The 14,533-nt window shown below is 40.2% G+C and overlaps 1 protein-coding gene across 1 annotated transcript in view; it reads right to left on the bottom strand.

Annotated features, from left to right (window-relative positions):
• Positions 1-5,989: 5,989 nt before the first annotated feature.
• Positions 5,990-14,533, bottom strand: part of hectd3 (HECT domain containing 3) — a 67,798-nt gene continuing 59,254 nt past the window's right edge. The window contains exon 22 of the mRNA XM_069938869.1: positions 5,990-7,377. The gene's annotated coding sequence lies outside the window, so the exon portion shown is untranslated. The remainder of the gene's footprint in view (positions 7,378-14,533) is intronic.

Here is a 14,533-nt window from a genome sequence, read left to right as displayed (position 1 = left end):
TCCCAACTCCCATTTCATATTAAACTTTCATCAATTATTAAGATCTTCCAAAAAAAATTATTATTTTTTTAAATCAATTTTATCACTTCGACCACCATTGTTTCCATTTCTTCTTGGAATCTGATTCCCATCTTGTATCTCCACTCTCTTTGGAGACCGAGGAGGACTACGTCGTTCTTAAAATTGCGTGATCGGTAAAAATTGAGTAAAGTCCATAGCTTCTTTAGGATTGTCAAAAAACTTTGGCTGATATCCATCCTGAAAAATCTTCAATACCGCAGGGTACCTAAAAGTTGCCTTGTATCCTTTTTTCCACAACAACTCTTTCACAGAATTAAATTCACGTCGTTGAAACATAATTTCTTGACTCAAATCTGGATAAAAAAAAAAACACGGTTATTCTGGACCATCAAAGGAGATCTATTTTGCTGAGCGTTTCTAATAGCCATACGTAAAATTGTCTCTCTATCACAATAATTTAAACAACGGACCAGAACAGGTCTCGGATTCTGTCCTGAAAAAGGTTTCCTTCTTAAAGCTCTGTGAGCACATTCCAATATTAAACCTTCAGGGAACTTATCTTGCCCTAACACTCGTGGAATCCATTCAGTAAAAAATTTTCTTGGATCTGGCCCTTCTATACCTTCTGGCAAACCAACAATTTTTACATTGTTCCGTCTAGATTGGTTCTCCAAATAATCAACTTTTTTTGCTAAATTTTTATTCTGAATCTGCAATGTTTCAATTGTTTTGTTTACATCTTGCAGTTGATCTTGTACATCAACTAAACCTTGATCACACATATCAAGTCTTTCAGTGGTTTCAAGTTTAAATGCTCCATAGTCAGCCATCTGTTGAGTATTGATATTCACCAATTTATTAAGCTTAGAATGGACGTGGGTTATAGAGCTGTTTCATTGAAGAATACATCTTAAATTCAAGATTCTTAACAATCATATCAGCAAAAGTAGATTCAGACATAGTAGGATCCTGCTGTTTCTGAGAAACCAAAGGGTCTTCTGTCCCTTCCCTTGGTTTGGCAGCCTTTCTTGCAGTATGACTCCGTGTAGAAACCCCTGCCACAGCCCCCTCAGCAACATCAGGAGGCTGATAGTCAGGGTTATCCTTATCCTTAAGCCATATTTCATCAAAAGCTTCCATTATATCCATACCTGGGGAAAATGTCATGACTGGTAGTGCATTCCGCTATATCAATCGGAGGTCGGCTCTTTAACTCTCCAGCTGGCGGCGCCCCAGCTGATTCAGCTGTCAAAGTCTCGGTGACAGCGCTCACAGCGGTTGCTGTTTGAAATACATGCACCCGGCCAGCCCTTTGTTCTAAAGGCTGGCGAGTGCCTTCTTTAGAGAGCCCTACCAGTACAGAACGGAGCTCCAATGCTGAATCCTATGCTTCTTCTCCTGGATCCATTCCACGCTGAGTCCTGGCTTCTTGTAAACAGGTAGGCTCAGATAATTTCGGGAAATGTAATTTTTTAACAATCAGTTGGTGTTTTCTTTTACTTTTTTTTAACAAATGTACCATTAGGCATTAATTCAACTACTCTTACTATTTTTAAACTTTTTAAAGAATTTTAATGGCACTTAAAAACAAAACAATAAATCAGAGTCAGGAGAGGACTGGAAGGCACGTCTGTTCCTTACGCCATCTTGCCACGCCCCCCGAGAAGACAATTTCTGAGCATAAAATAGAGAGTTCCAAATGTGGAAACAGACTGGCTTCAGATTTAAAACAAGCTTGATCACACAGAAATGCACATGGAAAATCCTCAATTGCTCTTTGACTGGATTTTTTTCTGAAACTTGAGGTCAGCTCTAATATTCACCTTTGGTAGCAGAGTTTAGTTGGCATCTACCTGTTTAGTGAGGAGATATTTCACAAAATGTAACATCGGTTTAGGGAAATTACAGGATTATGTTTAAGAATATGGCACACACAACAGGTTCAAATATGAAGGCCAGAAAGTGTCTTAACATTAACATAGCCCCTTTCTCTCCAGGAAAGAAAAAGAATTGAATGCAGGCTTGATTTTTCTGACAAAAAAATGTTCTAAATATTGGCAGTACTTCACTTTTTTGTTGACTATTTGGCCTCTGGGTTTCTCTTTAGTCTTACATCATTGCATACCATTCTTACATTCCACATGAGGAAGTGACAGATAGGGTGCTAATTGCAATATCAGTGAGGGTCAAGGGGAGAAGGGTAAATGGAGTTAATGTATAACACATGTTGCGGCTGGCAACATGGGAAGATGACATTGTCATCTGGGTAAAGGTGCAAGTTTGAATCCAGAGTTGAAGAACTTGTAATCATTTGGCTGTCTGCTTTGTAATTGAGCTCGATGATCTGGCCTGAGGGAGGAGGACACAACCAGGCAGTGAAGGAGGAAGAGGGAAGCAAAAGGGAAGTCTGTGAAGCAGGTAATACCACACACAGAGATTGAGGCCTAAGCTGTACACACAGGAAACAGTTGCAGTAGGCCTCATGCTGAGATCAGTTCTTCTGGCTGTTACGGCCATCTGTTTTATTTCTATCTTTCAAGGAGGGGGGGGAGGGCAAAAAAAATTCAAATGCACTCAAATATGAAAGCCTCGACCTGGAAAATGCATTTAAAAATGTTACAATGGACTCATGTATTTGTTTATAAAACCACAAATACATGTATACAAATGTAAAGAGAAGATTCTTCAAACTGCATTCCTCCCCACCCCCACAACCTTTATGAAAGGCCTGAAGGCTTTAATTACTGGACTACTCAATTACACAGGCCAAAGGTTTGAAATTAATAGTGCATAATATAATCCTGAGTTATATGGAAACAAATGTTTTTGAATAAGTAATTTGATATTTTCCAATGTAATATTCCCACCTTAATTCCCATTAATTATAGATAACATACAATTCCCTGATCCAGTTTGTTTCTACCAATAACCTATTACAACTTCGTTTTTTTATTGCATTAAAAGGATGGGTGACAAGTCTAGAATTTATTGCCCATCCCTAAATGGCTTTGAGGGGTTGGTGATGAGCTAACATGAACTGCTACTGTTTGCATTACTCCCTCTTATGGCCAGGCTTCTGCACATCTTACAGCATCTGCAGACTTTCGTGTTTCACTTTGTTCCGTTGATCCACTGCAAAATCTCTTCAATCTCTCCCTGAAGTTGTTCTCCTCCTCTCTTCAAAGGGAGTTTTGTGAGAGTCTCTTTCACTGCTCCCCATCTGCAATCCCTGCTTCTCTCAAGCTGCTGACATTTCAATCTTTATGCAGACAACTTCCTGTTTTTTGCTTAATCAGGTACACAATCCTTTATCCGGAAAGCTCCAAAATCCGGCAAGTGAGGAGCGAGATGACAGCGTGAGTTGGCTGGGCAAGGGGGAGAGACCAGCAGCGCAAGTCAGGCGAGTGAGAGACCAGCAGCGCGAGTCAGGTGGGCAAGGGGGGCGGGGGGAGACGGCAGCGCGATTGGAAGTGGATGGGGGTGGAGACAGCAGCTCAATTCGGGTGGGCTTAAATCTGGCTTTCCGAAATTCGGAACACACTGTCCCCCAAGGGTTCTGGATAAAGGGTTGTGTACCTGTACCTTGAAGAAGGGCTCAGGCTTGAAACATCGGTCATGTATCTTTACCTCCTATGGATGCTACAAGACTGGCTGAGCTCCTCCTGCATTTTGGTGTGTTTTTGCTACAATCACAGCATCTGCAATCTTTCGTGTTATACTCCTGCATCTTCCTTTGTTGAATTTCTAACACCCAAGCTACCAATTCCATCAACCTGACTAACCACCACCGCAGCCGAATGAGAACCCTATCCAAGGTGAACCTACACAAGGCAGCAGGACCCAGACAGCATATCTGGTCAGGTACTGAAGGACTGTGCAGACCAATTGATGAAGGTCTCCACAGACATCTTCAACACTGCACTGCAGCAGTCCATAGAAGAAGATAGGAGCAGGAGTAGGTCATTCGACCCTTCGAGCCTGCTCCGCCATTCAACGAGATCATGGCTGATCTTAAAGTTCAGTACCCCGTCCCCGCCTTCTCTCCGTAACCTTTAATACCCTTATACTGAAGAAATAGATCTAATTCCCTCTTAAATATATTTAATGAACCTCCCTCTACTGCCCTCCATCATTCCTACAGGGTTCAAGACAGCCACCATCAACCTGGTACCGAAGAGGGCGTCAATAACAGGCCTCAATGACAACAACCCTGTGGCACTGACCTCCACCATTGTGAAATGCTTCGAGCATCTGGTGATAGAATGCATCAAATCGTACCTCCCAGAGACCCTGAACCCACTTCATTACACCTATAGAAGAAACCATTCCATAGATGACGCGATAGCCTTGTCGCTTCACGCTGATCTGGCCCACCTGGAGAACAGCACCTCATACTCCAGGCTGCTGTTCATTGACTTCAGCTCAACTTTTAATTTGATCATTCCCCAGAAGTTGGTCGGTGAAGCTCAAGACTCCTCTCTGTAATTGGATCCTGGACTTCCTAACAGAAAAACTGCAATCTGACCAAGTCTTTAGTGGAACGTCGAGCACCATCAAGCTGAGCACTGGCGCACCTCAGCCCGCCCCTGCTCACACTACTGACCCATGACTGCATTGTCAGATCCAGATCCAGCTCCAGTTGGGTCATCAAATTTGCAGATCATACAACAGTAGTTGGCCTCCGACAACCACGATGAGTCACTCTACAGAGAAGACGTGGCAAATTTTGTGAAATAGTGTGAGAGTAATAACCTGAGTCTCAATATGTGCTTTCAAGCTGGCTTGTAAAATGGGGTTAACCGGGCAATTTGATAACCCGGTCAGCAACGTCCAAAGTCAACCAGGTCCCTGCCCTACCTCAGAGGTAGTCAGGGAACCCAGTTAAACTTATCCAGGACATGTCCACCCGTGGCCAACCCGTTTACTCCTGTGATGACCGCGCTTGCTGGTGTCACAGGGAAACCCCTGGGTGAAGTGCCTGGCACATTTTGGGAGGGGGGAGAGTGGGGTCATTGCCACGGGACCCGGGGTAGGAGGGGAAGAGGTTACTGCTGCGAGAGGAAGAGAGGGGGGGAGCCACAATTGGGGAGAGTTAGGTCATTGCCATGGGGGGAGGGGTTGATGTCACAGAGGGGTGGGGTAGTGCCAAGATCAGTGGGAGAGGTGTTGCTGCCGCGGGGGGTGAGGAGCAGATTTCTTGCCGCGGGGGGGGGGGGTTGGGGAAGAGGAGCGGGTTCGTTGCATGGGGTGGCGACTAACGTCCGGTGGTGGGGTGGGGGAGAGTTACTGATAGTTCCCCTGAGTTCGTGCTGCGTCACTTACCGCATCACCACGGGGGCAGAATCCCTCTTAAATCCACCCACAACTTAAATGGTGCTGGAAGCACCTTTGTCGCAGGAGGGCTACCCAGGTGCTATAGCTTAAAAGCACCTCATGTGGACAAGACAAAGGAGATTATGGACTTCAGGAGGACCAGGAACAACCACCCTCCACTACACATAAACAACTCTGAGGTAGAGAGAATAGAAAGCACCAAGTACCTTGGAGTTCACTTATCCAAAGATCTATCGGGGGACACTCAACATCTCTTCTCTTGTCAGAAAGGCATAACAGTGGCTGCACTTCCTTAGAAGTGGGCAAGGCTACCAGCCACCATTATATCAACCTTATATAGTTCTATTGAGAGCGTCCTGGCCAGCTGCATCACAGTATGGTGTGATTACTGCAGAGAAATGGATCAGAGGTCAATCCAAAAGACCATAAAAGTAGAAAAGGAGATCACTGGAGTCTCCCTCCCACACACCACCCAACCCCCATTGACATGATCTACCAGCATCATTGACTGAAGAGGGCACGCAAAATCAATGAGGTCCCCTTCCACCCTGCACACACCATAATGCTGAATGACCAAAGGAACTACTCACAATAATTATCCAAGACTTTCATATGTACAAAACAATATTTATTTATTTGTATAGATAAAATACTTGTCCTGCATATGTATTGTTTGTGTGCATGTGTGTTATGTCTGGTTGTACGTCCACATGTTTTGCACTGAGGACTGGAGTACACGGTTTTGTCAGGTTGTACTTGTACAATCAGGACAATAAACTGGATGAACTGATTTGAGTTTCCAGTCAAATATCCTCTGAGAGCATTTTGGAATTGTGAATTTAAAGAAATCAAGCAGAATAACAATATATACTCGTGCAAAGTCTCATTTCAAGCATCTCCTTGTAGTTATATGTAAATAAAAACACAGATGTACTGGAAAAACTCAGCTGGCCTGAGCAGACAGGCATCTGAATTAAACACTGGGACACCAACAGACAACAGGTGTTATTTGGATAAGACAAAAGGTAAGTATTGATTTTGGCTCTGTGAATGGAGATTGAGGGAAAGGGAAAAGAAAGAGAGGGATACAAAGATAGGGGTGGGGGTGGTTTCACAAAAACTGGAGAAGTCGATCTTAATACCATTCGGTTAGAGGGTACCCAGATGGAAGATGAAATGTTGTTGCTCCAATTTGCAGGTGGCCTCTGTCTGGCAGTGCATGAGACCATGGACAGACATATCAGCCAGTGAATGGGGTGGGAAATAGAAATATGTAAATAACCATTCAGCATGATCTGTCATTGCTAAATAACATCTGGAGGTTCTTTAATCAGTTATGATGTAATTCTATTGTTTGGTTGAATTAATGATTTAACAGGCTGCAGTGACCAGATTTGCCACTTGTCTTTTTCTCTCACAGGTTTACAGAATGCTTAAACATGTGTGCAATTCTTTGGTAAACTAGTGACCTCTTATTGAGTTTAGACAACATACAAAATGAAAAGCAAAATCTGGCCCTTGTTTATCCAAATAAAACAAGTTGGTAGAGATGATTGAGAAGGCTCCATGATTCTGATTGTTACTGTCGACACTGGATTAGTTTGCAAATCTACATTTGTAATTAATAATGTTTTCAATGCTTGGGTGTTTATTTACTTTTATTGATTTATAAAAAAGAATTTTTGATTCCAACTCGATTCAATTTTATTGTAACATTGCAAAACCATCCTTTGCAGAGCAAAGAAAGAATCAATAAGGTCACCCGATGGTATTTACACAGTAAATTAAGTTAAAATACTTAATCTTGTTCTGATTTCTCTGTTGCAGCTTTCCATTTGGAAAAAAATTGATGCAAAACGGGCAGCAGGCCAGGCAAGGATAGATTCACAATTAAATATGAAAAGGGGTAAACATTGCTGTTGCACTGTTACAGTGTTCAGCCAGACTTTCAGCATCTCACGACTTTGCTCCTACTACTTCACTCAAGGCTGTGAATCTTGGGAGTTCTCCATCTGGAGCGCTCTGGATGAAAAATAATTAAGAATAATCAAGGCTGAGACAGAGACCATACTGGATTATTATAAAATTGATGGTTTATGGGGAACAGGTGGGAAAGAGGAGTGATAGCCAAGATCTAATCTGTCTGGACCCTTTGCAATTTCAGGATAGAGACAAGCCACTGTAGGTCTTTATCCTGTTCTCTTCCTTACTCAAATCTATTGAACATAATGAAATAGGAACACAATAAATAGGGGGAAAAAAAGCAGTCCCTCGAGCCTGCAACACTAGTCTTGGCCGATTCTGCACCTAGTTACCAGAACTAATCCCAAATCATAAAACAGCTCCTTCAGCCCAACGTGCCTGCACTGACCAAGTTATTTTCCCAAGCTAGTCCTATTCCACTCTGAACCTTTCCTATCCCTGAATCCATCCAAATGTCGTTTACATGTCATACTTGTACCCTCCTTTACCATTCTCTCTGGCAACCTATTTGACCCTCTGTCTGAAAAGGTGCATTGGGTCCTTTTAAAATCCCCCCACCCACACCTTAAATCTGCAGTTTTAAACTCCCCTACTCTGGGAAAAAAAAACTGCAACTATTTATCTCACCCATGCCCCTCATGATTTTCTGAACTACTGAGGGTCCCCTCTCCTCAGCCTCTAGACCTCAACTTCAAGAATGAAATTCAAGCCTATCCTTAGAACTCAAGGCCACCAGTCCCAAAAACATGCTCATGAATCTTTTCTGCACCCATCTGAATGACTCCTTGCTAAGAAGTTGAGATTTGATATATTCCAGTAGCTCATTGGCAATAATGGATTGCATCATGTGATAGCAAGGTACAGTGGAATAGGTCAAGTTTGATCTGTGACAAATTGGTTCACATTATATCCTTTGAATCCACTGGTTTTCAAATATCCATCTTTTAATGATTGAGCAGACACAGCCCTCTAGGAACAGAAAATTCCAAAGACTTAAAAGTCTTTGCTTAAGGAAATTTCATCTCAGACCTAAATACCAACCATGCAAAACTGGTGCTCAACAATCTCAGCTGGGGAAATCAGCCCCTCAGCCTCTATCCTGTTAACAACCGTCAATTAACTATTTGCCCTTTAGAAAGAAATCAAATTTAATCGCCAAAGTAATTTAAGGCGAAGTACTGGTATTATATGGATCACAAGTGTTGGCTTTCTCCTCTCAACAGTTACTGTCTCTGAAAATTAAGCATTTCAAATGTGGAACATCAAATTTTCATTGAATTTAAGAATTATGCTTCATTTCAGTATTCAGAGTTCTTTCCCAAACCTGCATTATCTTCGATCTGTCTCTTATTTTATATGGGTTCTTGCTCATAACATTACACACAAAATATTATGGAGATTAAACAAGTAATTTTAAGACTAACAAACTGTAGCTTGATGGCATATTACACAAATATCTGTGCCCAAGTGTCTATTCCGCTGTTTACATCTTTTTTTTTTCCCCAGCTTAATTTTCCCTAAATTTTGATTTTGCTTTGCAGTAAAAATTTCTGTCACACTGCACTTCCACCTGAAAGGGAGTTAAATGTAAACACAAAATTACATAATTAACAAAATGACCTTCATTAGATAAATTTAATTGTATTGCTATAAGATATTGTTTATTAAAATATTATACTGTTTGCCATTGGAGATTTTATTTCAAAACCTTAAAAAGTTTCAAAAGCCCTCAAGTAGTATGAGTTGGAGGAAGTGGTGGAAAGGGGCAGTGGATGAAATAACTTGGTAATGCCAGGGAGTCACCGAATGGAATAACAAGGTACTTTGCTTCCTTGCTCATCTTTTATTTTTAAACTTGCATTTGTCTAAGTTTGACAACAGGGAAGTTTGTGAATGTTAAGTATTTTAGAAAAAATGTACACAAATTATTTACCAGTTTAAGTTTTTCTTCATATTCTACAGCTTCACAACTTCTCTATTGGATGGGATGATAGGGTGAAATATTGTCTGCCCTCTCCAGTGCATTGAACTTTTTAAAGATTATTCTGTATAGAAGATGATGCTTGTACAAACCTTCCCCTTCACCAGATAAATCACAACATTTACAGAAGTATTCTGTATCACATTATTGTCAAATTAATATACCATGGAGGTTTGTTTGTGAGCTTTGCTTCTGCATTACTTTATTGCCTATAATTTATTGCCGATCATTCTGTATTTTTTTGTCCTTGACGTTTATGCAACAGCTGTCATTCACGGCTGCCACTGAAAGCTTCTGTAACTTAATGTGCACAAAAGCCAGAGTTAACAAAATATTCTTTCGGACTTTGGGTATTTAAAGGAATTGCACTATTGCCAAATCTCAATTAAAGCTCATAAATACAATGACGAGAATGGGCAACATTAATTGTATATCAATGCACAACAGTCACTTTCTGGAGGCTGCCGTGTATGCATTATAAAGACATCCACCGTGTCAGCATTTCAATCCAAAAAGGAATACTTCTGGTTAGCTCCACAGAACAAGCTACAACTTCATTACAGTATTTAAGGATATGGTTTGGACTTCTTCAGTATAACTATTGGAGAAGATTTACAATTAAAAATTGAGACAAAAAATTAAGAAATCAAGCAAGCGTGAACTTCCAAAACAATAAGTAACTGTCAATTTGGCTCAATAATTAAGAAACTGGCCGTGAAACTGGCTTTTAGTCACAGGATCTCAGCTCGAAGAGGGCCCCAGCCAAGGTTGGAAACCCAGGGAAATAAAAATGGAAAGAGAAATAATGTATGTGCTGCCAAATTAAAACTTCTACAGGGATGAACTTTCATGATGTTCAATTTGTTTAATGAGGCTGGCTAATCTACTCTCATGAGGAACTTCATGTATTTGCCATGTCACTTCATGGGCAAAGACGAGTTGTTCTGACAGAGGTGAGTACATTCATTGTTCTGAGGAGTCTTGTATCTCTTCAAAGATGCTGGCTGACCCTATGCCTCATGAATAATCTCACAATTCATGTCTTACTGAAATTTGAGAGGATTCATTCTTTGCACTGCTGAATGAATGTTACCATTGCTCTGCAACTCTTGACTTTATTAAAAGCTCCTGTTTCACTTTCAGGGTTAAAGCAGGCTCCTCACCCCACAGAATTTATGGTACACCTGTCTTATGACTTTGCATGAAGGTGCAGCCCTTCTGGTGTAAACTCGGTGACATCCTAACCAAGATCACGGAATCACCTTTCCAGTAGTCCCAGAGCTTCGTCTTCTGGGGAACTTTAACACGGTTGGTAGATCACTAACTAATTCTCAAATTAAATTCACAGAAATTGCCTTGTGTGTGGCCAGGAAGTGCAAAGTTGTAACATGGAAGTCTAATCCCCATCTACTCATGGATTGGTGGTCTTCAGAGATGAATAGTTGCATCCCACTTGAAAAGGTCACATACAATCTCAGGAAGGGAATATAACACCTTCCTAAAAATCTGTCAGCCTTATTTAGAGCATTTAGATACCTCACTAGTGCCAATATAGGGTTACTATCACCAGTAGCCCTCAGTAAAGATTTTAACAATGTGGTATTATCGTGTCTCCATGTGCTTTATTGTACACACTGACAATGGGATACTTTTTTGTGTTTCTTTTTCTTCATTCTTTCTCTATTTAATAAGACTTATATAGAGTGGATGCTGTGGAGGGAGGGGTTCTCTTGATGTTTTGTATTTGGAATGATTGTTGATGTTAAATATATTTAAAATAATAAAAGATTACAAAACAAAAAACAGGGTAAAAACCATTCACAGCTCACAGACTCCAAGGCACCATTAAGAGATAACTATTAACAAAGTTAATGCTCCAAAAGTCGACAAAATAACAATGGTTGTTTATTCAAATAAACAGATAGGACACTTTCAGAGAGACATGATCATGAGTCATGTGCTTGGGACACAAAGAAACAGGCATCATTATTGATCAGGCAGTCATCTGATAAACAAAGATAGAGTGGCTTTGTGTGACATGAACAATTTTGCTGATTCTCCTTGTCAGGAAAATATATTGAATCATTGTAATGGTCATTTTGATTGACCCATATCGGGGTCATTTTGTCTGACCTGTGCCTGAGTATTGGAAGTATCATGGAAGTCACACATTTCTTTTCCTCTATGAAAGGAAGAAGGGAGTTGTGACACCTATTTGTATGAAAGGACATTTCTCTGGAAGCAACTCAACAAGGATTTGTGAGTTTTCAGCAATCTGATCACTCAGTCTCTCGCCTCCTTCGTAATTACTTCTGAGCATCAGTTTAAAAACCTGAGTTTCAATACAGGATTTTTAAGACTGAACTATGAATGGACTTTCCAGAATTCTGCCTAAGCTGTAATGGTTTGGGTCATCCACACACACATCAGTATATTTGAGCATGATTGGGGTAGATTTAAGTAAGATGTTATATTATTAGTAATTATTAATAAACATGTTGTTTTAAAAATAACACCATATTGGTGAATTTCTGTTGCTGCTGGCCTGCAACATAACAGCTTTCAAACCTCAGTTTTTCATGCACCCATCCATCTAAGTGACTGGTACAATGCAATGATTGAGGTCTTGCCAAATCTAATTGATAGTTTCCCAGTTGTATTCCAGGCATGTCTTTTCCTGCAGAGATAAGTCTTAGGCACTGTGACATAGTCCCATCCCACCATATTGGGTCTCAACTGGCAGACACATGCAAGGAGATAGTTTATGGCATTCCAGATGATCCACTTTTCCTTTGGCTCTACAGAGAACTGTTCAGTTGGCCTAGCATTCACGTTGACCACATTGTCAAGGTCAACGTTTGATGCTTACTCAGTGTTACAGAAACATCCATGTCAAGCCCTTAATTTCTTTTCTCAATGTCAATCCTGTTGCCACCATTCACTGACTAAACCAACACACCCAGCTATCCAGATTTTATCCTCAATGTTGTTGTGCCATATCCACAGCACAAAGATGGACAACATTGCTGACAGTCAAACTAATGAACAAGGATAATGAAATCATCCACAGATATAGATTATTACCTTCAATTTTCACAGTAAATGACAGATGGGGTCAGGAATGGAGATGTGGCTGGCCAACTTATTTTTTTAAAAATCATGAACACTTCTCACTGCTATAGAATTTTGAACTCACCACTGGGTTTTTTCACTGCAATTTCACTGAGCGATGAAATATCATTCGATAGCTTAGATTTTTAACATTTTAAAATAGTAGAATGAAACATCTTAAGTTACACATCTCACTGAAGAAATTGTGAATTTTAAATTCACAATTTATGAGACATGACCAAATTAGATATCAAACAGATATAAAGTAGGTCACATGAACCTCACATTTAAATAGACCCATCAACTTATATTTCCTTCCATTTGGCCTCTCTGGCATTACCTATGACAGCAACAAGTACTTAAGCAGGAACAACACAGGGTGATCTGTCATTTTTTTCCCTCTCGCCATGAACAAGACTGGAGCCGCTGGAATTTGTTCATAGTTGAGACTCCCAGTGCTGTACTCCCATCTACTGGTCTATCTGGGGGACAGCAAAATTCACTGAATCTCAAAAATTCCTAAATTCAGTGCTCCCCAGGCTTGAATGGAGTGGCGAAAAGGCGATTTATCAATCAAGTGTTTCTTTAGTGTGGGTTGCCACTGGGAGTTTAGAGTCACAATTTTTTTTCCTGGGTAACACTGTGTTTTATTTTTTAGTTTCCAAATAGTTATAGCAAATTTTATAAATTCTAAGAGAAAACAAATGACATATTGGATTTAAACAGCACAGAATATATTTAATAGATTTTCAAATACTGGGCACCTCGCATTTGTAATTGACTTCTGGTATTTTCTAGAATTACCAAGATAAAAAGATAGCAATGCATGCCCACACAAGATCGGAGCCTGACTCAGCAAAATACATTGTTCCGTTTAATCTACCATGGCAAGTGGTTAATAATTTATTTTTAGATATAATTTCTACCAGAAGATAGAAATATCCACAGCAAAGCTGAAATTTAATTACTTAAACAGTAAAATTCAGTTATCAGGTAAATTATTAACTGCAAATTCACTCAGTGCCCTGGTAGTCAATGGGGAAGTACTAGGGCTGACTGAGTTAACCAGTATATTTGACATGTCAAGTCCAGCACATTCAAGATATCTGAGCTTTTACTTTTATTCCTAGTAACAGAAATGGTAAAATGCTGGAAAGATTCCATTTATTTCCACCCTGTCACTTCACCAATCATATGGGGTTTAAAGATATTCAGATAAATGGCTGATGCAATCTATCATGGACCAGGAGTGATATTACCTTGCCAATCCATCAGTTGTGACCTCTGAAGTCATTCTCCTGCTTACACCATAGTACACCAGTTCTAGCACGGTCACTGAAGCCACAGATATTTATCAATACAACTGAAGACTAGGGTATTAATTCTTGACCAAGTGCAGTGCAGAATTGGTTTATTTCTTTGAAATGCATAGCTCTGCAGTAATTGTGCCTTCTCATGGTGTGCAATTCAAGAATAGAGCCCTCCAACAATGCTTTAAAAACACAGATGCTGAAGGAACTCAGCCAGTCTATGCTACAAGACAAGGTGAGTTTCTGGAGCATCTTTGCTTTTACTACAATCACAGCATCTGCAACTTTTGTGTTTCACTTCAATTATGCTTTTCTGGGAATGGTTGCAAACTGCAGCACCCATTTATCAATGGATAAAAGACAAGCCATGCATTATTTATTTTTATTTTATTTAGACATACAGCATGGTAACAGTCCATTTCGGCCATTGATTAGGCATATGCAAGGACTTGGTGGAATAATGTTTACAATGAGCTACTAACACATGTTTTCCAGTCACTTAAATGAAATAATGGAAAATCAGGAGCTAGATGCACAATTTTTTGGTCAACAATTTGTGCAAAATACAGCATCAGCCCAATAACACAGATTGATAATAGGTTGCAACATGGAGGAAGAACGTCCTTTCTAGAGGTTCAAGGGAATGTTAAAAAATCTCAATACCAAAAAAAAGATGTTCTGGTTATTCATTTCCTGGGCTGTTCTTCACAACCCGTATGTCAAATTTACATGCAGAATGACGGTGACACAAGTTCATTTTATTGCAAGTTATACACAGATATTTTTCTACACA

This window comes from Narcine bancroftii, chromosome 5 (genome assembly GCF_036971445.1).
Source record: "Narcine bancroftii isolate sNarBan1 chromosome 5, sNarBan1.hap1, whole genome shotgun sequence".
Classification (NCBI taxonomy): Eukaryota; Metazoa; Chordata; class Chondrichthyes; order Torpediniformes; family Narcinidae; genus Narcine; species Narcine bancroftii.
This window is presented reverse-complemented; position numbering and strand designations above follow the sequence as displayed.